A 25,014-nucleotide genomic window follows, 5' to 3' on the forward strand; every position below is an offset into this window, starting at 1 on the left:
TGCATGCTTTAAAAATAACAGAATCCCCTACTAACAAAACACTCCCCAATTACAGGCATTCTGAACACATTAATTCAATACAGATAAATTATTTAAACACAGTAACAGATATTTTACATGGATTTTTGCCACCCCTTTCACAGTGTGGTTTTGCCATGTAAATTGCCTATGCATGCAGCATGACCGATTTAGGGTATTTTTCTGGCTTCCAGGTTTTTTGCCCCTCTCTCAAATCAATATAAACTTCTCTCGCGCTTTCCTTTCATCTCTTTCACCCTTCTTTCTTTCTATCTACACAACTTTAGATTCGCGTGTAAATGTCTCCGTTTAAGATAGAAGCCGCGACATACACTCCCACCTGACAGATGCTAACTGCATGTGAGGAGAGGCATGTATACAGATGGTTGATGCCTTACTCTCTGTCAGGCCACGGGCTTTCCTGAGGGGCGTCCTTATGTATAATTTTTTGTTCTGTTTTTCTGTCCAGCTCAGGTTCTTGATGCTCTCTTCCTCGTAGTGTTCAAGTGGAAGCCGTACCTGCTGCGTTCTCACAGTCCAGGTATGTAAGAGAGACTTTCTTTGTTTCATTCGACGAGGTCGGTCGGAGCACTTAGAAATTTATTCACACTCGGGATTAGACCATGACTCCAAAATGAGACCAAACTTTTTAATCGCAATAATCCCTTCTTACTCCCCCAATGCAAGTTATTGGCACAAATACTCAAAGATATTACCTTTTACTAAGTGTGGATTAACTTTATGTTCTTCTAGCAACCTAAAGTTCTGAAGCGGGGTTAGGTTGATCCATGTCAAGGGTCGTAATGTAACATCTTGTACGTTCGTAATTTATCAATGTATATTTCTTTTTGTTATTTTTTCTTTTTATCTTTGTTAATAAAAATAAAGATGGAAATGGCCTCTTTGATTTAGCAATGAAATCCCTCTGTACTTGAGTCAGAATGCAATCGTCATAAATTACCTGGTACTCGATCCTCAGTACATGCTCTTTCTCTGAGATACGATGTTCCCCTACTATTGAGACTATTAACGTACTTTCTCATCATCTTCGAACCAGTAAAGCTAAAGACGTACTTAGTACCGAGGTTTAAAAGAAGTTGGACTATTAGTACCAGCTTCGATATACTGGGCGAAGGGGAAAGCAATAGTCACAAAAAACACAATACACGAATACAAGTTTACACACACACAAGTGTAACAATATATATATATATTCTTGTTCTTTTTAATGCAAGAACATCTGTTTATAAGAGAGGAAACGAGAAGTGTGTGTTTTTTTCTTTTTTCATCATTTCAGGTTCTACTGTTATCATTTTAACCCTCTGATACTTTAGCCATACATATCGTACTTGGGTTTCGATTTTATATTATTATGAAATTATTGCATCAATACAGTAACTACCCATTCAATTGCCAAACCTGCCATCACTTGCCATTCCAACATTCTGTCAGAACCCCGACTGCCAAAAGAAGAAAAATAAACAATGCGTCTGTTCAATAAAATGTAAATCATAGTAACACGTGTGCTATTTACCTCACTAATACAAGTAATTGTAATTAAGTGTTAAAATATGGCGTGTTATCGTGAAAGTAATAATTTGCAATTTAGATATATTTAGGTACACTCTATACTTCCGTGTGCGGAGGCTGATAGTAGAAGACGAAACACCAATATTCAAATGTACTCGAGGGTGGTGGGGGGAAAACTTCTTCTTTTTCTTATCAGGTTACTGTATGTTGGACAGATTTATAGAAAGCTATTGATCTTGATTCTTCGTTTAACAAAACAAGGGTACTTGCTCTGAGTTAATTCCTAGTATTTGTGAAGACAGCAATAGAACTTTCATGATTTCACTGTAAAGTCTGAGTAAGTGTGATTCAACCAAGGATTTTAAATTACAGTTTATAATATAATCGGTCATTGTTAAAAGAAGATTTGGAATACATTATACATCCCCTTTTAATATTGACAAATTTAATTACTATTGGGTTGCTCCGATTGAAATGTCCAATGGCATATGTTACTTTCAAAGGCCAAACTAATTAATAATAATAATAAAAAATATAACTAGACCTGATTAGTCAAAGTAGCGTCCGACTGCAGCTACAAACACTTTTGCTGCTGCCCAGCAGATTTCATGAAGAATTACGAGTGTGTTTGCGATGCGAAGAACTCCTCAACTGCATGCTGCACCTCCTACTCCTCAGGGAACTCCTCTACCAGAAAGTAATCGAGATGCAGCAAGAGATGGTAGTTGGTGGACGATGGGTGAACAACGTTTTCATATTGCAACAAGACATGTGGCGACGCTACAGAAAAATAAGGAGGAAGGATGCTCCCCCCTAATGGCACTAAAAATTATTTTCATCGTAATTATATATATAAATGTAATACTAACTTTGTCATTGTACACATTGCCTAAGACTGTAGCTGATTTAGAAGTGCTCATATGGATTTTCTTTCTTTTTGTGCTAAATCCGTAATATCATCAAGGAACGGAGAGGTAGCGTTACGTAATCCTCGAAGTGAACCTCCATTTTTATAACAAAAACAATAAGTTAATCTGCGCAAGTGTTAATTTTCTAACTCCTATTGTAGTCAAATGGTACCCGAATCAAGTTCATCCTTCCATTTTTTAAAAGATGTAAACTGAACACTTTTCTTTCGTCATTTCAATGAATAACAAGACAAAGTAGCAAAAGAACATGGGAAAAAAACAAGGAATGTCCATGTGGGTGCTTTATGGGGTGCTTTGTCCTATTTGTTGGTGACTCTTGGTACTATTTGACTGTATATGCAATGCATATGTAGATGTAGTAATGTCCGTGTTAAAAGGGGCAAAGATTTGACTAACCTTTTCTTTTTAGGCGGTTTTCAATATTAAAACGCATTTTCTCGAAAAATGCAGTTTTGTGACATTCCTTCTTTTTCCCCTTAATAGCCTTTAATCCATAGTGCATTCGTGTGTGTTATTAAGAAGCAAGGAAGAATCAAAAGCAAAACATTTTCGAAGGGAGAGCTACCAAAAGAAGAACCCTCTTCCCATGAAGGAAACGCTACGGTATGCTGTCTTTGTCGTCAAAATACATCACTTCGTTAGCAATTTATGATCATAGATACATCGCAGTTTTTCGTTTGCATCTCAACCTCGTGCTTATATATTAAAAAAGCTGACGGAACAACTCTCACTGATACAGATAGCATCTTAAATAGATGGAAAGATTTCTTTGACGATTTGCTTAACACGCAGCCAAAAACCAATGTGTGTGGAGAAATGAAAATACACACCGCAGAACCGTATATTCCAGTACCTAACCGAATAGAAGTAGAAATCGCTATAAAGAAATTAAAGAAACTCAAATCTCCAGGTCCGTGTGCGTGGGTTTTCTCGGGGTTCTCCCGTTTCCTCCCACTTTCTTCATTCCACCATTTCATTCATTTCTCATAATCACCGTCTCCTTTAGCCTAACCGGCATAACCGTGGGACGTAAAACTGAAAGATTTCATTTTTCAAATCTCCAGGTGTAGATGAAATTCCGGATGAATTAATTTTAGCTGGAGGGGGAAAATTGTGGAACAAGATACACGAACTCATTCTCCTTATCTGGAACAAGAAAGAATTGCCACAAGAGTGAAAAGAATCAATCATTGTTCCAATTCACAAGAAAGGCAACAAAACTGACTTATCGAGGCATTTCTCTTCTGTCAACATTCTATAAAATCCTCTCAAAAATTCTATTAGCAACATTGACCCCATTCTCAGATAAAATTATTGGAGATTATCAGTGCGGATTTAGATGAAATCGATCAACTATCGACCAGATTTTATCTTTCGCCAAATACTCGAAAAGAAGTGGGAATATAATACTCCGGTACATCAACTATTTATTGATTTTAGAAATGCTTACGACTCGGTTAGGAGAGAAACAGTACACAACGTTCTTACACAACTTGAAATACCGGGAAAGCTAATTAGATTAATTAAGATATATTTAAATAAATCCCAAAGTACAGTCCGGGTAGGAAAAGTTTTGTCCAAGAGCTTTCACATCGAAAATGGCTTGAAACAAGGGGATGCGTTGTCGCCATTATTATTCAACTTTGTTCTGGAATATGCTACAAGGAAAGCAAAGATAGCAACCAGGGCCTAGAGTTGAATCGCTTTCACCAGGTTATGGCGTATGCTGATTATGTAAATTTAAAAGGGGTGATAGGAGAACAGTAGAAAGAAATGCAGAAGTCTTATTAAACGCTTGCAGGAATATCGGTTTAGAAGTAAATGCAAAGAAAACTAAATATATGGAGTTGCGTTGAGATCGTAATACGGCAAATTATGGATTCGCTAAAATATCAAGGAATACTTTTGATAAAGTAGATACTTTCAAATATCTAGGATAAATATTAACAGGCGAAAACCATAGTCACGAAGAAATTAAATGTTGGCTACAAGCAGGGAATTCGTGCTATTATTCAGTTCAAAATCTCTGTCGTCGCGAATTTTGTCGAGGAATTTGAAACTTAACATATATATAAAAGGGTAATCATGCCTATTGTTCTGTATGGTTGCGAAACATGGTCGCTTACTCTAAGGGAAGAACATAGACTGAAAGTATTTGAGAACAAGATTCTGAGACGAATATTCGGACCCAAGAGGAATGGCTTCATAACGAGGAACTACATAATATATACGGTTACGAACATTATTAGGGTCATCAAATCTAGGAGGCTCAGGTGGGCATTTCATATAGCCAGAATGAAAGAAAGTAGGAACGTTTTCAAAGTCCTAACTGGAAGACCAATCGGAAAACGACCATTAGAAAGACCTGTGCGCAGATGGGAGCACAATATTAAGATGGATCTCGTAGATATAGGAATACAAAGTAGAAACTGGATCCAGTTGGCTAAGGACAGAAGTTAGTGGAGAGCTTTTGTAAACGCGGCACTTAACTTCCGGGTTCCATAGACCATAGAGTTAGTTATTAACCGTATGTCTGATGTACCCTGATGTACCCTGTATGGGCCCTGATGTACCAGTGATAATCAAGTAAAGTAAGACCTTTTGTTTTGATCTCTAGTGATGTCTGTTACTATGATGATCTTTCACCTCATCTTCATTTTGCATTAGATTGAAAACATTTTCATGTATGTAAATAGATGGGGCTGTTAATATCGTTAACTTCTTAAGGTACGATTTGCAGCTTGTTGTGTAATGAAAGTTTGCAATGGTACGGATGAGCTGTTTTTGTTTAATAAATATGGATTTGTTCTTAATTGCGTAACCCCAAAATAGAATGCCATACTTTACGACAGGGTATATGGACTAGAGACCTGCACGGGCCGGACACGGCCCGAGGCCCGAAGCCCGGCCCGGCCCGCGGGCCGGGCTTGGGCGGGCCGATTCTGTTATTTCTTTGGGCCGGACCGGGCTTGGGCGGGCTGACACTGTTATTTCTTCGGGCCGGGCCGGGCTTGGGCTGGCCGACACTGATTTCTCTTCAGGTCGGGCCGGGCTGGTGACGATCAATTGCAATTCTTTAATAAATATTGACTTTCGTTAAACGATAATTGGAATAAAGCCAAACGTTGAAGAAGTGTGCCCGTGAAAAATGTTACAAAGAATGCAATAGCTATTTACAGTTTGTGTTGCTTAGCGGCTCCACTTTCACTATAGAGGATTGCAGGCATTATGCGGTAAATTGAGCTCTGACCTTGACCTTCACTGAACCCAAAATATGACAAGGGGTGGGAATGTTTTGCCTGTCCCTAAACAATATTGCTATCTTTACTTTACGCTAAAAATCAATTAAGTTAGATTTTTGTTACAGGGAATGGAGTTTTTGTTCTCTCGATGACAAGCAAAGTTCTAGTAGGCAATGGTACAATTCGGAAGGCAAGCGTCAGGTTGTGAACCAAAGTTTAGAAAATGTTTCTGAGGGTTAGGTCAAATTTAGTACTAAATTTTGAGAAAGATTTGGGCTCGAGCTAATTTTTTAAAATATTTTTCGGGCCGGGGCCGGGCCAAAAAGTTTTAAAATTTATCGGGCCCGGGCCGGGCTTGGGCCAAGAATTTTGAAAAACTTATCGGGCCGGGCCGGGCTCGGGCCGAAAATATTCAAAACTTTTCGGGCCCGGGCTGGGCCGGGCCTAGGTACGTTCGGGCTGGATTGGGCTCGGGCCGAAAAATTCGGCCCGTGCAGGTCTCTAATATGGACCCATAGTAGATTTGTATTAAGCGTATCCTTTAGCACTCTTAGAACATATATAACATCAAATTTAGTCTATGTATAGTTGCTTCGATATGACTACTCCATCTGAAGTGCTCATCTGTTATAATGCCTAACAATTTTGTTTCGTTGACTAGCTGTATGCATGTTTAGATTTATTGTGGATTTATTGATATATTTAGCATATGCTGAGTGGAAAAGTATATATTGTATTCTCGTGTTGTTTAAAACCAATTGATTATTATCAAACCAAAAGCAAAGTTTTTTGTTATGTCATGCACATTGTTAACAAGAGCTCTTGTATCTTTTAATTTGACAATAATTGAAGTATTGTCAGCATAGAGTATAATTTTGGTATCTATATTGCTAGGTATATCGTTTGTATATAATAGGGATGGAAGTAGACCTAGAACCGAGCCTTGTGGCAGTCCATGTTCTATTTCTCGATAATACGATTTGTATTTTATTTGAGTATCACCTGTATTTCTTATAATTTAGACTGATTGCTTCCTATTTTCTAAATGAGATTTTAATAATTTGAGACAATTTCCACGTATGCCGTAATTTTCTAATTGTTTTTTTTTTTTAAAAGAAGAATCTCTCGGTTTATTACATCAACCACCTTACTCAGATCTTTTAAAAAAAAAAATCCAAATACTAGAAATTTCTCATTTATTCCTTTAGTATATAGTCTATTAAACTATAGGTAGCGGTTTAGGTGCCTTTGTTGGACAGAAAGCCGTGACGCTCATTCGTTAAAATATTCTACCATTATCCAATAGTCTGATCTTTATTAGCTATTCAAATATTTTACTGAAAGCAGGTACTGAAAACGAGATTGTTCTGTAATTTGGATGTGGAGTCTCCCTTGTATATTGATCTTACTTGAGCTATTTTAAGAGTATCAGGAAACACACTATTTATTAGGCTGGTACCGAATTGATTCCGAAACGGACGAGTTGATTCCCATTAGCTGACAGTGGATTTACCCCTAGCGTACGAGTTGATTCCCATCTGGTGAGTATTTACCCCTTGTGTACGAGTTAATTCCCATACCGTGCGATTCCAACTTCGCATACCGTACCGATTCACGTGTGCCAACCACATCTTGGCTGCTTGTGAAGTTGTAGTTAAGCAAACTATCCTAAATAATTCCAACTTTCAACTTTTGAATAACTCACTTGGAAGATGCTGGAGTAAACTTCATTTGCATCACTAAGCACACCACTAAAATATTTCCAATCACTGAACTCAGTCATTCACTAAACACAGTCAGGAAACACAATCACTAGCAAAGATGCCGCGGACCACCTATTAAGAAACACTAGTTCACATGCATTACACATTTTTATTATTTTTGTATTGTTACTTTCATAATTTACTTGCTAAGTTGCAAATGTCAAGCATAAATAATGGAATTATGTACATGGGAGAAACTTGTAGCAGATTTTCCGAAGATATTCATAACGGGTAATGGTAGACTCTGTTAGTTTAATCATTTGTTCTTCTATATAGTTCTGTTTGTCCCGCATTTTTTGGGAGTGGTCTTCTTCTCGCTTCTCATTTTAACATAAGTTTCAATCTGAACACCCTTCAATGTTTCTATCAGGTGAAAAATGTTTGGATGGAGAAAGTAAAATTGAGTGTTCAGTTTAGAATGGAATGCTTCGCAACAGTTAGTAGTACGTTCAGAACTACTATTAAAGTCGACCCACATTATGGGTAGGAAGTCACTGTTTGGGTAGGAACCGTTTTGTTTTTTCATTCGAACGATAATTTTGTAATGTTCAGAACACTATCTCAGATTCGAATTCAGTTTCTTTAGTACAGTAGAGTCACTAATGGCAAATTCTGAACTTTATTAAAAGTAAGTATTGATATACGGTTACGTATGTTAAATACTACAATCTAGTGAATTGTGTACAATCTCATACTCAACGAAATAGAGACCCATTAGAAATTTAACACTACACAAGTAAGTAAGAATTAGTATTGCTATAATTAGTAACGAATGTTGTATACTCAATAGCACAATTAGTTTGCATTATTCCATTACAGTACATAGATTGTATTATCAATATTGTACTTATGAAGTGATTGACTAAATGAAACATCAACAATTGGGTAGAGATCGATGGTTAAAAATTCGATGCATTAGCGGCATCGAATTTGAATGACATTAACAATTTGAAGAGCAAAATTCTAACATGAATGGAAAAGAAGATATGCCAATACATAAATTGTGGTAAATTACATAGCAAGTCAGCCTTGTTACGTTGTTTACAAAGATGAATGATTAATTACAATTTAGTCACCCCAAGTAATTACTAATGAGTAATTAGTAACGACAACTACTAATGGGGTTTAAATAGAGATCTCTACAGTCACATAGCTCGTAGAGATTTGGTTACATAAGGATTCCAGATATCAAAAAGGGGCTGACTTACTATTGTTGACTATTATTGATTTATTAGATTTTTTGTTTGTTTTAAACAATGAAATCCTAGTATGTAAGATCATAAAGAATCAAAGTGGCAACATTGGAATTTTGCAGGTTTTGAATACTACAATTTTAAATTTTAATTCACTATTCCATTGTATATTATATTATTTCTTGCATGACAAAAGCAACAAGACAAATAGTAGTCGCCGCCCTGAGTCTACATGTCGGTGGAACTATAATATTGGAACCCTGTTTCGTTATGAGCGCTCTCATTCTGAACCCAAAATAAGGGGTGATTTCCTCTCTTTCCTTTCTCCTCTTTTGTGCGTTTTAAAAGTTTACAGGTATATTCAAAAGGAGCGAGGAAGAAAAGGATCCCTTGTTGTTTATTAGTCGGGGATTTCGGAGAATCGAACCAATACTTAGTTAGATTTGGAACCTCCACACCTAGTGGTTCTTACTTCCGCTAGAGGTTGTGGGCGAGTTATCAGGTCTACCGAATTTAGCCAATTAGAGAATTCTAATCATTCACATTTTATTAACTTCTTGCTGGCATTAAAGTATATTGCCACAGGCGATTATTCGCAATCTTAGATTAGGTAAAACCGCAGGCATTTCCTGTTTACTGTCTATAATTCGCATAGACAGGAAGCGTGTGCCAATTCAGCTAGGAAAACGTTTACAAAATTTTCAACTGTATAAGTAATTCTATACTCATACAGCTGATGGGTGGATGCCGCATATTTTGTATTATGCAAAACTTGTGGCCACGTAGTCAAACGTTGGTAATTCGCGGATTGACATGCACATCGTAGTTACTCTTATTCTTGAGAGTCGCGAAGTAATCACAATGTAGGTGTTTGTATGAGTGTTGTTTAAGTAAGAAATGCATATTAAACGCAAGTACAACAATTCTCACTAAAATATAAAAGTGTGTTTAATACTACGGGTAGTTAGGGATTTAAATCATCTTGGAAATATTATAATCGCGTCGGCGTGATTTACTTCAGCATCCTACCTATGGATTACCATGGGAAAAGTGTCAAGTGGTAAGTAGAAACTATATTCTGACATAGTATAACACCACATAATATAATACTCTTACACTTGAATGTAATGCCACGGTTTGAATGAAATACGCCACTGAAATACACCACTATACACAATTAAGGATAATTTCTTCCTGAAGTTGTAGTCTGATGTCCAAAGCGCAGTAATGATTTCCAAATTATTTCCAAAGAGGGGGGTTCCAAATTTTACTCTTCTTAGGCATTCTTCCATTTTGCAAGGAACAGAACTCGCACTCAGAAGTCAATTAGATCCATGAAAATAGAATAAAACACGATTAGTTTATAATATACCATTTTCAATTAAAAGATTTAGAGAACTAATAAATAAATAATAAGGTAATTTTCCATTCAACTAAAAGACTGATATGATACACCATAGTATAAACAGAATTTCCTAACGCAAAGTTGATAAAAATTATATAGTTATAGCAAGTAGTAACAATAATGAACTTATAGTAAGGAAACAAAATTAAAAGAAAAAAGTATTTAGAGTAAAGAAAAATAAAATTCTTTGCAATAGTAAATGGTAGTTACAACGATTAGAAAGTCTTACTAGTATAAGGAGGGAGCGTATCCAATATTGAGCGCACAGGAAGCTATGCAAGTGGTCGCAATGGAAGTAGTGGTATTAGAAGAAGGTATTCAAAAAATACTTGTTATAGGAAGTAATACTTGTTATATACAATAATTGTTATAGGAAGAGTAATGAAGGCAATTTTTATGTAACATGTACATTCTTCAATTGAACGTAACGAATTAAAGTAAATGGGGATCTATGATAATTTACACGGGGAATCGAAAAGTGAATAGCTTATATATGCTCATTAGTATTATTATTTAACTTAGATGACAGTACAAATTATATGTATTTTATCATTATTATTATTATTATTATTATTATTATTATTATTAGTAGTAGTAGTAGTAGTAGTAGTAGTAGTAGTAGTAGTAGTAGTAGTAGTAGTAGTATTGCACGAAAACTTTTAGAGTAAGGTTGCTGCTATTCAACTTGACCTAATTCCAATAGTAGAGCTAAGTGTGTGTGCTGATAACAGTTAGTTGAGTAAGGAAGTAGATACCTTACTTCCGGAATGCAGAAACTATGCAAGAAAACATTATTACATAATAGCAGATAATACTGTTATGAAGTAAAATCGTTGAGAAAAGAAACAATATTTGATCTAACAAATATGAAGTATATAACAATATTTTATTAAATAATATGACAACCATAACAAAACATATACTTGTTTGGAGAGAGACCTTTGAAAAAGGTACAGAACGTTGCAGGATCAGGCTGGAAATAGACCGGAAATAAAAAAATAAAGGGGAAAGAAGGAGTTCTAGCTTCGTAACAGAGTACTATACCTACATTCATGCCAATCCAAACAAAACAAAGAGGGGGTACACAGGTATTTCGGGGCTACCTATAGTGCTCACGCAGATGGTGAATTGTGAATTGTCATCCATCTGCAATATTTGTAATACAATAATGTATATAACTATAATATTTTATATAGAACTAGCAGCGTTCACCCCGCTTCGCTGCGGTCACCCCGGAACGCAATAAACGTTGTTACTTAGATAATTTTTACTTTTTCGCTTTCAAGTGATATGATAAAAACCATAGAAGATTGCAGTAAATGTTAACATTATATCGCCTGTCATTTATGTTAACCCGCCCCGCTTCGCTGCCGTCACCCCGGAACGCAATAAACTTTGTTACTTAGATAATTTTTACTTTTTCGCTTTCAAGTGATATGATAAAAACCATAGTAGCTTGCAGTAAATGTTAACATTATATCGCCTGTCATTTATGTTAACCCGCCGAGTGACACGGTCATGCGGGTTGCATATAAATATGTTTATTTTTATACCTATGATGAACTAACAAAGGATTTGTACGTTATGGACACTTGAATGGTCAATTATCTCAAGACACTGGTAATTAAAAATTAAAGTGATATGATAAAAACCATCTAGGGTCCAAATCCTAATAACCCCCCAAAAATGAAAGAAATTGGTTCAGCCGTATTAGCGTGATGAGCTAACAAAGGATTTGTGCGTTCTCTTTTATATAATAGATATACTATAATGTTACATTGCATTAATACGAACAAAACAAGACATAATTACTTACGACCAATGATAATTAATAGAGGCATTATCTGTAAAAGGAAGTAAAACATGATTATACAAAATTAAAATTGTTGTCGCTCGTGTTCTTTTCTTGTCTTTGTTTTTGTTTTCAAATTACAGCTTCTACGTTCTCACTGCTTTATTACAGCAAACAGCAAAAAGAAGGAAAATAAAATAAAGAAATACAATGAATAGGATAAAAGAAAATAATTACCAAGGCTGGCTTATTTTTTAGTATTATCTACGGGTCCTGCATTTTAAGTTCTATCCACATTGGTAATCTGTCTTTCACTATTAGTTACGGTTATTCACGATATCTTCCACTGTCTTTCACGGCTGGCCTCTTATTATTATACTGACCTCTTATACCACGGCCCTTATTATTATAAAATCATTGTTCTCCACGATTTTATGCTCTTTGTCGATTGATTTTAACTTGGGTTGACTACATTCCACATTATGGAGCTCCAGGGGAGCATCAGCAAGGACACGTAAACCTGCTTGAACCTTAGAAATTCATACAATTTAAGTAGTCTATCAACTTCATTTACACACGACCTGGCTCACGAGTAAAGATAATTTCCAATACACGGGTCAAAACCTTTTAATATGTACCGTTTTTACTCATAATTAACTCTAGTTTGTTACATACTCTTAGAACTGCATACTTAATTCGAAAACGTTCATGAGGTGTTTTATTCCGTCTTGCCAATAAGGCAATGGTTCACCAAGCTTAGCGGAGGCTGCGAAGGCAAAAGCCTATCTGGACTTATAAAATACGAAGGCGTATCCTATTTTTAATTCTTATTCTCTCTTGTTCTCTCTCATTAATGCGATTTTCAATCCTTCTAACGGAAGTTTTACTTTTAACAAATAAATAAAACTTTTTTATTTTCATTTCTCTATCCACTTGTCTCTTTTCTCTTTCACTTGGTGTTTTTTTGTTTTGTCTGTCTGTCTCTCTGTCTGTCTTTGGTCTGCTAGTCTACACCAGGAATGTATACCTACTTAAGGAAATCAATTTATTTCCTTAGTTGTATATATTTTCATCTTGTTCTCTTTTTCTTTTTATTCCTTGTAGCAGGGTTTCCGACCATATATGGATTTAAAACTATCTTGTACTTCTCTATACTAGTCTTTTCTCTATTTATTCCTTCCTATACACATAGATATATTTACTTAATTGGTTAGGTACCTATTTACTTATTTATTTATCTATTGATTTATTTATGTATTAACATAACATTTCTTTCAGAAAGCCTGAATCAACATTAAATTTCACGTTAGAAGTTCCTACGCCTACCGCGATAACTTATTAAATTGACATTTTTTTGACTTGCAGTGTGAGATAATTGAACAAAATCGATCAGGTTTGGAACTAGAGAACTTGGATAATACAACTTCATTCGTTCAACATTAACTTCCTTTGGCTGGTCTTCCTCGTTAACATTTAAGAAATAACCCCGGCTTAGTTGCCAAATTTCTAATGAAGACTAAATCATTTTCTTTTTACGTATGGGCTTTCCTACGCTTATCAATTTTGGCTTTTTGTTTCTACTGCTGACTAATTAAGGTCTTTTGAGGTTGTTTTCTTATACGACTAAGATTCTTTTTCACGAGTTTCCCATACGGGGTTCGACATGGTGTCTCGAGTTCGATGCCTAATACAGCCTTTCTACCAAACACCAATTCAAAAGGAGAACAAGGATGGTGTTCGCGTTTCGTTATATTATAAGAGTAACAAGCAGTTCTAACAAATAGAGACCAATCTTTTGGAGAAGAAGACATATTTCTTCAAATAGTTTGACAAAGCTTGGTCATATTTCTCCATTCGCGAATTTTTTCTAGGATGGTAAGTAATACTAAACTTTTGATGCATACCTAGTACAGTTATAATTTCGCTAGTTACTTGTGCGTGGAATATAGAACCAAGGTCTGACAATATATGGCGGGGTGGACCAAAATAACAAATAATATCCTCTAATAAAAACTTTGCAACATTCTTGGCTGTTTTTGTTCTTAATGGTCGTGCCACTACATAGTTTGAAAACATATCGACAGCGGTGATGACATACTTATAACCATTAGAGGAGGGCAGTGGGCCAAATACTTCCAAATTTAAGGTATGAAAAGGAGCTATTGGTTTAATTGGTTCATGCAACCCTAATGGTGTAGTGGTTGGGTCCCTGCGTTCTTGACATTCCCAGCAAGTTCTGACAAAATTTTTGATATCAGTTCCCATTCGAGGCCAATAAAATCGCTCATTGACACGAGAAAACACTTTGCTCTCTCCAAGATGTCCGCCTTCTAGACATGATGTATGGATAGCATTTAAAATGTCAGGGATCATACATCGTGGAACACATTGTTTTAAATCGTTATTGGCTTTACGATATAATACCTCGTATACTAATACATAAGGACGAGTCTCATTATTAGTAAGATCATACTTTGCTAATTCTCGTATTCTACCAAAATATTCGTCTTCTTTCTGTGCCTTGATTACATCAGTCGCGTCAATCTTCATTGTATTTATACAAAGTCCTTCTTCTCGATTTCCGTTCTCTTCCTCACTTAGAGTCTGCGTAGAAAATCTGGACTTGCAGTCACTATGTCTATTAGAAGGGTGGCCTCTTATCGCCTTAATCGAAAAGTTGTAAGATTGTAACCTTATCAAGCAAAGAAGATATTTTCCTTTTAGATTTTTCATGTTTCTCAGATAGAAAAGGCAACAACTGTCGGTAAATGCAGTGAAGTGAGGCACTCTTATTAAGTATTCATGGAAATGTAACACGGTTTGTACCAAAGCCATGGTCTCTTTTTCTGAGATCGTTAAGGACTTAGCTTCACGGTCTGAGATTTTTCTGCTATAATAAGCAATCGGTTTCTTCTCTCCGTTCTTGATTTCCATTAATACGGCGCCAATTCCGTATTCACAAGCATCTACATACAATTCGGTAGCATCTGCTTCAGGATCGAAGATGGCTAATACAGGGGCAGTAACGAGCTTTTCCCTTAAGATATTAAAGGCTTGACGTTCTTTATCTCCAAATTGAAAGATCACATCAGGCTTAGTCAAATCTATTAAAGACTTCGCGATAACTGAAAAGTTCTTAATAAATCTTCGATTATAACTAGCTAGTCCAACAAAACTACGTACATCACGAACAGTTTTTGGTTCGGGAAAGTTAGTGATAGCCTCGATTGGTTTAGGATATATTCTAACCCCATCGCGTCCTACGATGAATCATAGAATTGGTAGTTCGGCATACATGAAGTGAGATTTTGAAGGATTTAATTTCAGATTGGCTTCTCGCAAACGAGTGAATACTTTCCGAAGTCTATCTAACTTTTCGTCTATAGATTTTCCAAAAACAATCAAGTCATCCACGAAGCATGCCATAATATTAAATTTTAACCCGGCAAAAACTTTGTCGATCATTCTTTGAAATGCTGCGGAGGAAGTGGAGAGACCTTTTGGGACCACATTAAAATTAAACAAACCGGCACTACAAATGCAGTTTTGAATTTATCCTCTTCCCTTAAGGGAATTTGTAGAAATCCAGATCTGAAGTCTATTGAGCTTATAAACTGAATATTTGTAAATAAATCTAACAAGTCGTTTAGTGATGGAAGGGCGTAACTGTCAGAAGATATAATAACATTTAATTTTCTGTAATCCACTACTAATCTCTTAGAATTATCTCTCTTATTGACTAAAATAACTGGCGACGCATATGAAGACCGACAAGGAGAAATGAGGTTTTGTTTAAGCAATTTGTCAATCTCTTCTTTCATGGCTCTTTTTGTCTCTAAAGTCTCTCTGTAGGCTGGTGAAGATACAGGAATGTTTGAGATTAATTCTATGCTATGCTCATCTTCGTGTGTTACAGTTATATCATTTATTGTCCACGCAATAATATCTTGAAATTGATTCAATAGATCTACTACCCTTTTTCGATCTTCAGACGAAAGGTTAGGGGAAATGTCAATTTCCTTGCCAACATCGTGTTGTAGTTTATATTTCGAATTTTCGACTTTCTCAGCGGAGAGTGGGGTGGCTTTAACCGTGTTCACTCTTACTTCTGGTGTAGGAACACATTTCTCTAAATGTCCTACGATTTGAGAGTCAAGTATAGTCACATCTCGTTTACTCAGATTGAATACAGGCAGTTTGGCAATCCCATTTTCTTCTACAAAAATTGTGGGTGGTACTAAACACGTAAGATCGATGTAAAACGTCATTCGGTTCCACATAATAATTTCCAACTATAGAATAACTTGGCTTAACTTTTACTAAACCAACTTTTCCAGCAGGTATTTGCATGCACTCGGCTGTTTTAATTAAATTACGCAATGAGTGAGTTTCAATACAATTGATTTTCAAGATAGGACATTCGTTCTCCGGTTGTGAATCTAGAATAACATCTTCAGAAGAGGAAACTGAATCATTAAGTTCTAAACAATTTTGAGTCACTTTAGCGTTCGTATGCGGTACCGATGTTGAGCTAACATTTCTATTTGTCCGATGGTTACCCTTTTTGTTGTAAAACTGAACACGTGACAGATTTAATACTGTTTGTTCCTTGCGGCTTGGCAAATACTGAACATGAAACTTCATGTTTGGCTGTCTGATTGCCGTTAATATTTATAGACTGTAACCCTATACCGTACGTGTAACGCTGAATGAAATCTATTCCTAGAACCATTTTCTCTTCTAATTGAGACTGTTTAACTAACGCTACGTTTAGCCATAAACGACGCGATCTTCGACCATAGGTTCCAATTTGGAAACAACCGAACCACTGGGAGTGGTTGAGTTAACTTTTCCCCTAATGTGCGCAAACGAATTTTGGCACGCATTCGGTTAGCAATGGGAAAATTTTGAGGAATCATTTCTTCAGCCAACACAGAGATCTGCGAACCAGTGTCTAACAATGCATCTACTTTTCTATTAAAAATTCGAATGGGAATCGTGGGCCATCTTTGATCACACAAATTCGTTCGAGCTCCTTTCACTTCAATTGGCTTACCATCTCTCCCGGTTTCAAGCTTATATATCCATATTCTTTTAACAAACGAATTGTTCTTAGCACCCATATAAGGTTTTACATGATGTGGTCTTTTTAATTCTCTACATTTTCTCTTCATATCCCGATGAGATTCAGTATAAATGTCAGCTAAATACAATAATCGCAGCACATGAATAGCTTGATCTATTGTTGATACTTCTTTTAATACTAAAGCCTGGACATAATTTGAAGGCAATGCCTTATATAGTAGGCGTAACAACTTTCTCTCTCTCTCCAATTTCAGGTCTTACGAATTTTCAGTCTCGTATTAATGTATACGCGAAGTTATCAGGTGGGAAACGAGAAGGGAGTCGTTTTCTCTTCAATTTTTGTTCAAGCTGACCTTTATACAAATCATCAGGAAATGCTCGAGAAATCATTTGCTTTAATTCCCGAAACTGCAACTGTTGAATGGCATCCTTATAACATAAGAACCAATCAAGGGCCGAGTTTTCAAGACAGGCCACTAAATAAATACATTGCTCCTCATCAAGCCAGTTGAGGGCACGAGCTATGGTCTGGTATTCATCAAGGAATCTAGTAACAGATTCTTTAGGGTTTCCTTTAAATTTCGACAATTTCAATACCGGTACACTGGCTACTCGATCTTCTGTTTCTTCCCGTGCACTTGATTCATCAAGATTTTGTCTATTTTCTATTTGGGGTCCATGCGGAGGAGGTGAATTAACATCTATTGACTTATTCTCGTCCAAGTTGTCCTCTGAGTTGTCCAAGTTGTCCTCTGGGTCCAAGTTGTCCGTCTTTACTTAGTGATTATTTAAAATTTCTTACCTAATGTTATTATATAACAAAAGTGCAAGTGCGTTATCGGCAGTGGGGAATATTTCACTTGAGGAGGGTGAGAAGCAATTTGCGGATATTTAGGAAAACTTAAATTCTCAATACAAGGTTCTTCATTTATAAACTCTTTGAGTTCTTCACCTGTGTCATATGAGAAAGGATTTGGTGTTAGTATGTCACGTGCAGTCCTTTCCTGATAGAGCTCCTTCTTTGCCAGTTGTTTAATTTCGTCATCGGAATCATATTTACTTGATCCAGGTGGTGAATTTTATGGGAGTTTACCTTTCAAAGTTTCACCCACGTGAGGTGGTATATCAAATGGAAAATAAACTTCTTCATTTTCGACCGCTTCTGAAGCAACTATTTGCTGCTGTTTTCCTTTCTTTAAAGGTGTTGACGCTAACTTGGGATCGAACTCAAAATCACTCGTCATAATGCCAGCACATTCTTCGGAAGAACTAACTGCACCTTCATTAGAAGGGTTAGTCAGTTGTTCTGGCTTAAGAAAAATTGTGCGTTTCGCGACCACTGGTTTATATTGTGTACTGTCCAAAGGAGTTAAGGATGGCATTTTATTACAAGTTTCTTCAAACTTAGCTAAATTTTCCTTATAACGCTCCGTTTGCGTTATCGGTTGCCTATTCACAGGATCCGGTAAACTATACTGCTGTGGATAATTTATCCGCGGTTCAAGTGAAGTAGGCGAACTGGCTACTGGCAAACTGGCCTGCTGCACTGGCAAACCTGTTGCTTCCTTTGCCATGGGACATAACACGGAACGCAAGGCCTTTGTGAGCGCGGTTTTCTGAGCAAGAGATTTCCTACAATATTTGCAACTTGCTTCACCCGATTTTGCAATATACCAAGCATGAACCTTTGGTGGAGATTTCTTAGGTTTGAAAAAGGGGAACCAATGGAAAGACATTTCGAATTACTTCATAAAAATTGTTTTCACTAATCGGAAAAAATATGGGGGTATTTCACTATGAGCAATATAATCAATCACTAATTGCCATTATAATACCCAATAACACATTTGCAGTAATGCGACAACTTACATAATTCACTTAAATTAACATGCACCATGAACACGACACTAAACATAAACATAAAACACAAAACAGAAAGAAGAAAGGATGTCATAGCAGCACCACAAATTTTTCGTCCCGAAAAATGAAAAAGGAAGAAAAGCTTTGGACGAGCCCCCATTTGTGACGATGTGCAGGTCTCTTTCTGTTTACTTAGCTCGTAAATTCCACATTCCTTAGAGATCTTCTCACGCTAATTCTGTAGCGGATGTCACAAAGAAAATATAATCAACTTAAACCATGATTTTCATGGGAAAAAGTGGTTTAATCTAGGGGAATGACAACAGTATTTATAAAAGGTAAGTTTATTATATAACTAAAATGATAATATACAACATTTAATTGAATGATTCAACAAGAATAATTTGATATTTGATAGTTCATTTGATAGTTATATATCTTAATATAGATCGATTAACAGGCAAGTTATTAGATATTTAAGTTATTTGAGATGGAGGATGATATACGAATATGCGACAACAGTTCTTAATCTTGAAAGTTTTATGGTAGGTAGATAAATCATTTTGAAGTACTGCATGACATCTCTAAACTTGAATTTTATGATGCAACAAGGGCTTATACATATCTTATGGTAGTATTCTTGTAACTCTTAGAATCTTTGACGATGATTCTGTCTGCTCACAACCGACGTCTCGAACCTCTGCACCTCTGGACCTCGGAACTTCTGAACTTCTGAACTTCTGAACAACCGTTTGAGACCTTGAGGTCCTTTTATATTATTTTCGAGGGACACACCCAAGCTTCGTATCAGTCAGTTCATCCGTTTTATCATCTCCACAAATATGGAAACTTATTGCTCTTTTGCATTCTGATTGGCTCTTAGAGACTGCCGCACCCAGAATACGTGGCGTGACACACGTGTACGGTCACAGCCGGAAGAATTCAATAGCATGATTTCTAGATTTATCCATAGATTCTTAACTATTTAACCAATTTCCGCTTATTAATGCGGCGTCACGTTGTCAAAATCATGATTAATGTATCCTGTATGATGATTATGAGTAAACTTCGACAAGTAAACTTCCTACAAAATTGCGCAGCAATACCAACATCAGTCACCTTCAGAAAGTTTTACGTATTTCCTTTCTCTGTTACTAGCTTGCAGCAAGGCGAGAGAGAAAAAATGTCTTTTAAAATGCATATTAATTCAAAATGACCTTTCTAATTCCTTCAATAAAGAGCAATGTAACCATATTTTTGGATTCAGCGTCACATTAGTATGCATGTTGTTAAATCCAGATTGTTTCTCCTCTGCTCCAAAACTAACAAACAAGACCTCGCAAATTGATCTGCTTTTCCGAGATGCATTTCTCTATTTTGTAATGTACTGTTAACCAGTGGTATTATTCTAATTTTTTAACAACCGGTTCTCTCTCTCTCTCTCTCTCTCTCTCTCTCTATCTATCTATCTATCTATCTATCTATCTATCTATCTATCTATCTATCTATCTATCTATCTATCTATCTCCCTCGTGGCTAAGCTGTTAGCGTAAACTACTTTACTATCAACATATATTGGTTGGTTAGAACAATAAAATGAGGATATGTTGGCAAGTATTTTAATAACAAACTATGAAGAAATTTCGAGCAAAATAATAAAAAAAAGTACTGAAAAAGACTTTGCAATATTTACGTCCTTCTCCTGTTTATTCAAATATAACAATTTTCCTTTCGTTATGACCTCAATTATTATAAAAAGTACATACTGAATACTGTCTTGTAAACTATCTTCTAATATAAATAAAATAAAGAGTTTGTTTGTGTGTTTGTCTGTCTGTCTGTCTGTGTGCGGTCTGGGGACCAGACGAGTGGACCGAGATTTACCAAATTTTGGTCAGATGTGCCTTGGTCCAGGCCCCAGATCAAGACTAAGCGTTTTTTTCAAATTTCGAAACAGTGGGGTCTTAGGGGGGCGTTTACCGGAACCGGCTTGGGAACCAGACAAATTGACTGAGAGTTACCAAATTTTAGTCACGAATGCCTTAGTCCAGGCTCCAGACCAGAGTTAAACTTTTTTGTCGAAATTTGAACCAGGGGAGTCTCAGGGGGGCGTTTACCGGGACATGTAAAAGTAGTAGAAAATGACCGCTATTTATTTACTTATTTATTTAACAATCACCAGATACAGCTCAGAGGCCATTTTACATTGAATATCCAACAACATTAACAATGGAAAGGATTTGGGGAGGTATAGGCCAGGGCCTGTTTAGTAGGTGCCATCCCGGCATTTGCCTGGTAGGACTGAGGGAAACCCTGGAAAACCTCAGTCAGGATGGTAGGCAGCGAAATTCGAAGCCACGACCTCCCGAATGCGAAGCCAATGCTCTACCACTTGAGCTATTAGTGTCGAATTCATATTTTCGCGGTCGCTGAAATCAATGGTGAAACTCCAGTCGCATTAACTTCCAAATTCACACTATTCGGCTCCGGACCGGGGGTCACCGGAGGGGAGGGTGAGATACCAAGACATATAAGAGTAATCCAAAATGACCGATATTAGTGTCAAATCCATAGTTTTCGCGGTCGCTGCAATCAATGGTGACACTTCCATTAGCGATGACTTGCAAATATGCGGGCCGGGAGTCAGAGGGGGTGGATACCGAGACATATAAAAAATAGCCCAAAACGACCGATATTAGTATCAAATCCATAGTTTTCGTGGTCGCTGAGATACAGCCCCTGTGCGAAGCATGTGTATATTCAACTAGTATTACAATATATGCGTTCCTTTCTCTGTTGAATCAAATGCTAACAGAACTTTCAACATTTTTTTTAATTATTCCGTCAACTACTGTCGGTTCCAAATGACAGGTTAAAGGATCAACAGAAAATTGTCCTTGAAATAACATGTTTGATACTGCAAGGATGCGATGACGAAAAGTTATGATTAAAGATGTCCACGCTGTTACACAACGGCACTTATGCTTTCGAAAGCTTGAAATCTCCCTGACTAGTAGCAGGAACTCTGAGAATTCCATAACTTTTCTTAAAATTTCAAATTCCCTGACTCTTCCAGAATACCTCGCTTACCTCGCCACCATATTGCAAGTAATACAAATCTCCTCATAAGAAAGAGTAAGCAAAAGCTTCCTATAGTTTTCTTTTTAATTTTTAACGCTGATCCTTCTTTATGTCATTTCATTTTATTTTTAGGGGGCCGCGGTGGCTCAGTGGTAGAGCGTTCACCTCTGGTGCTTGGGGTCTCGGGTTCAAACCCTGCTCCCGCAAAGTGAACTTTGTGGTGGACAAACACCGTGTGCGTGGGTTTTCTCGGGGTTCTCCCCTTTCCTCCCACTTTCTTCATTCCACCATTTCATTCATCTCTCATCATCACCGTCTCCTTTAGCCTAACCGGCATAACCGTGGGACGTAAAACTCAAAAATTTTTTTTCATTTTATTTTATTCTTCCTTATTTTTTTTATTTCTGGTCTCGAAGGGGGGGTCCGGACCCCCCGGACCCTCCCTTGGCTACGTGCCTGTATCAAGTATTTTGTTGCCTTCTACAAAAAACTGCCTGTGTCGGGTGCAGGATACTTCAGAGAACCACTTTTAACCTATTGAAAAAATATTTTGCAACTAGCTTGTAGTCAACATTTAACATAGTGCTCTGTAATGCTAAAGGCAATGAGGGGCTGTTACTTGTGATACTAATATAATTACACTTGTAGCAAAATACTCACAAACTTGAGAATAGTTTAAAATTTCATTCACAAGAATGATAAAACTCATCGGCACTGCTACTATTCTATCTATTCCAGGAGTTTCATAACGTTGTAAACTGAGTTTCCTGAATCTCCACTGTGGTATGTGGTTCCATGGACATGTTGTATTCAGATATTACTGTAAAATCTGGGATTGGCGTCAATTGCAAAATAGTAGCCATGTTCTGGTGCATTATACAAGTTGTGGTATGTAGTATAAATGTGTGTTCCAATTTCACTCGGATTAATGAGTACTTGCTCAGTCAGTTGTCGAGGTCAATTTTGAAATTAAAGCACTTTGTTTACGTTTCTTAGCATGGATGAGATGGTCCATTGTCAAACGTTTATTATCTACAACAAAGGTAGTTTTACTATATTATCAGAATTTTTCAGTACACTCTTTTTGTAAATTCAAAATTTTACCTTTATAATATTTTGTATCCCGGTACGAGAATGGTGACGTAGTGGATACCCCCTCTAGCATGTTGTAAGCATGTCATATAAAATTTCATCGTACTTTTTTAACCTTGATCCTGTCTCGAAAGTGATCTAATAAATAATTATTTTATTTTATTTTTACATATCACTCCCACCACTGAAGTATTGTTTTATATCTGTATCTATGCTTAAGCCATAAAGACCAATACCAACGAAACTGATTAATAAAATCAGTATCATTCAGACCATGGGGCAATATTTTTCAGTAAGATCGTTCCTATGCATAATACGGTAAAATTCAAGAGCTGTAGCCGTATGATCTGTAAATGGGGCTAGACAAACATCAAAGTTAACAAATAATCTAGCTAATTTTTCTTAAACATAGCAATGGTTAATTCTCGATGCCGCATTACTAAGCACATAAGTAAATATATGGTCCTTTTTTACAGTAAATAGAACAACCAACCAGCCTTGACTAAGTAACGAAAAATTTAAGTTGAGAACTATAAGATGGCGTAGAAATACAGTAACCATCTCGAAGTAAACAATTAAAATAATCAATAAGCAACATATTAGGAAACGGCCCAGAAAGCAGATACAACAATTCTTCACAATATAAGGATTCTACCTTTCCTACCTTGATGTCCTGAATATCTGTATATATATTAATTACACCTAATATAGCGTATTGTTCTAATATAACGCTATACCTCTTCCATCTACCACTATTTTAAAGTAAGTAATTTCTATTCCTTCCATCACCAATATAGCTGTTCCAAAATTATTTACACCAAGATTAACATGATTCTTATAACCAAAACAAATTGAAGGTCCACAGTGACAATTTCCTGAAGATAAATAGAATCAGGATTATAGTCGTAAACAAAGCTCTTAAACAGTTCTTGTTTAACACTATTTTCTTATTACTTACATTGAGGGAAATAACACATGTAATGTCACATAAAAAAATGCATAGTTTTCGCGGGATAGTATCTTTTGCCCCTTACTATGTGAATGAAATCGGTACACATTCCTTGCTATCACCTCGCGATTTAATTAAATGTTTTAAAGGTTTTAAAAGCTCAATCTCTAACCAAATCGATAACTGCATGATCTCTCTCTTTGCAGTTTACACAAACACTATAGAAATATTGTAAAAGTTAATAAAAAACATAAAACAACATTCTTTCACAGCGTAAAGATTACGGTTATTCCCACATATTTATAGCGTAGATGTCTTGTGTATCTTATTCCGTAGCACATTGGATCCGTACAGAATTCGCATTTCCGCCAGCCGCGTTCAAATCTTCGTCCTACTACTTTTTATTTTTTCATTGATCAGGTAGGGCCCCAGTAAAAAGAAACATATGGTTACAGTTTAAGGTGTGATTCGATATTATGCAAGTATTTATTTATTTATTGTCAAGCGAAAAAATGAAGTAGAATTTTACAAGCGTAAAACTGTTCTAGATTTGACTATTAAGAAAAACCATGAATAAGTTTACAGCTCAAAAATAAATTAAATTCTCTTCAATTGTAGTCCATAATTAGCTATGATAAAGGAGATAGATTTCAGCTGTTTCGTGTGTAATCAGCACATTGGCTTCCATCATCTCTATTTCTGGAACTAAATATCACTAATTTTGTTTTTTCGTTTACATATAAAATTCTCATGGTTTAGTCCTTAACAAAACAGAGATTCTAGATCAAAATGTCAGTATGGCATTACACTTCGTTTTATAAATTTATATATACTTTAAAATGTCGAAGATAATGTGACAAATATTATGAACAATTTTATAATAGAATTAAGCAATGGTTTATAATAAAATAAACTGTAATGAAATACAGGGTATTTGAAGTTAGCAAAAATATTTCCCTTATATGCTGAAATACAAGTTTCTTGAACAGATAGGGACACTTCACCTTGAAATAATGGTGGCCCAAAAGCAGGTATACAGTACCATACTGATCAGCTCATTGCATTTTATATCATT

The 25,014-nt window shown here is 36.2% G+C and overlaps 1 protein-coding gene across 1 annotated transcript in view; it reads left to right on the forward strand.

Annotated features, from left to right (window-relative positions):
* Positions 1-435: 435 nt before the first annotated feature.
* DptB (Diptericin B) overlaps positions 436-25,014 on the forward strand; it is an 81,210-nt gene continuing 56,631 nt past the window's right edge. The window contains exon 1 of the mRNA XM_081763127.1: positions 436-559. The gene's annotated coding sequence lies outside the window, so the exon portion shown is untranslated. The remainder of the gene's footprint in view (positions 560-25,014) is intronic.

Source organism: Thermobia domestica, chromosome 7, assembly GCF_964235325.1.
Source record: "Thermobia domestica chromosome 7, izTheDome1.hap1.1, whole genome shotgun sequence".
Lineage (NCBI taxonomy): Eukaryota > Metazoa > Arthropoda > Insecta > Zygentoma > Lepismatidae > Thermobia > Thermobia domestica.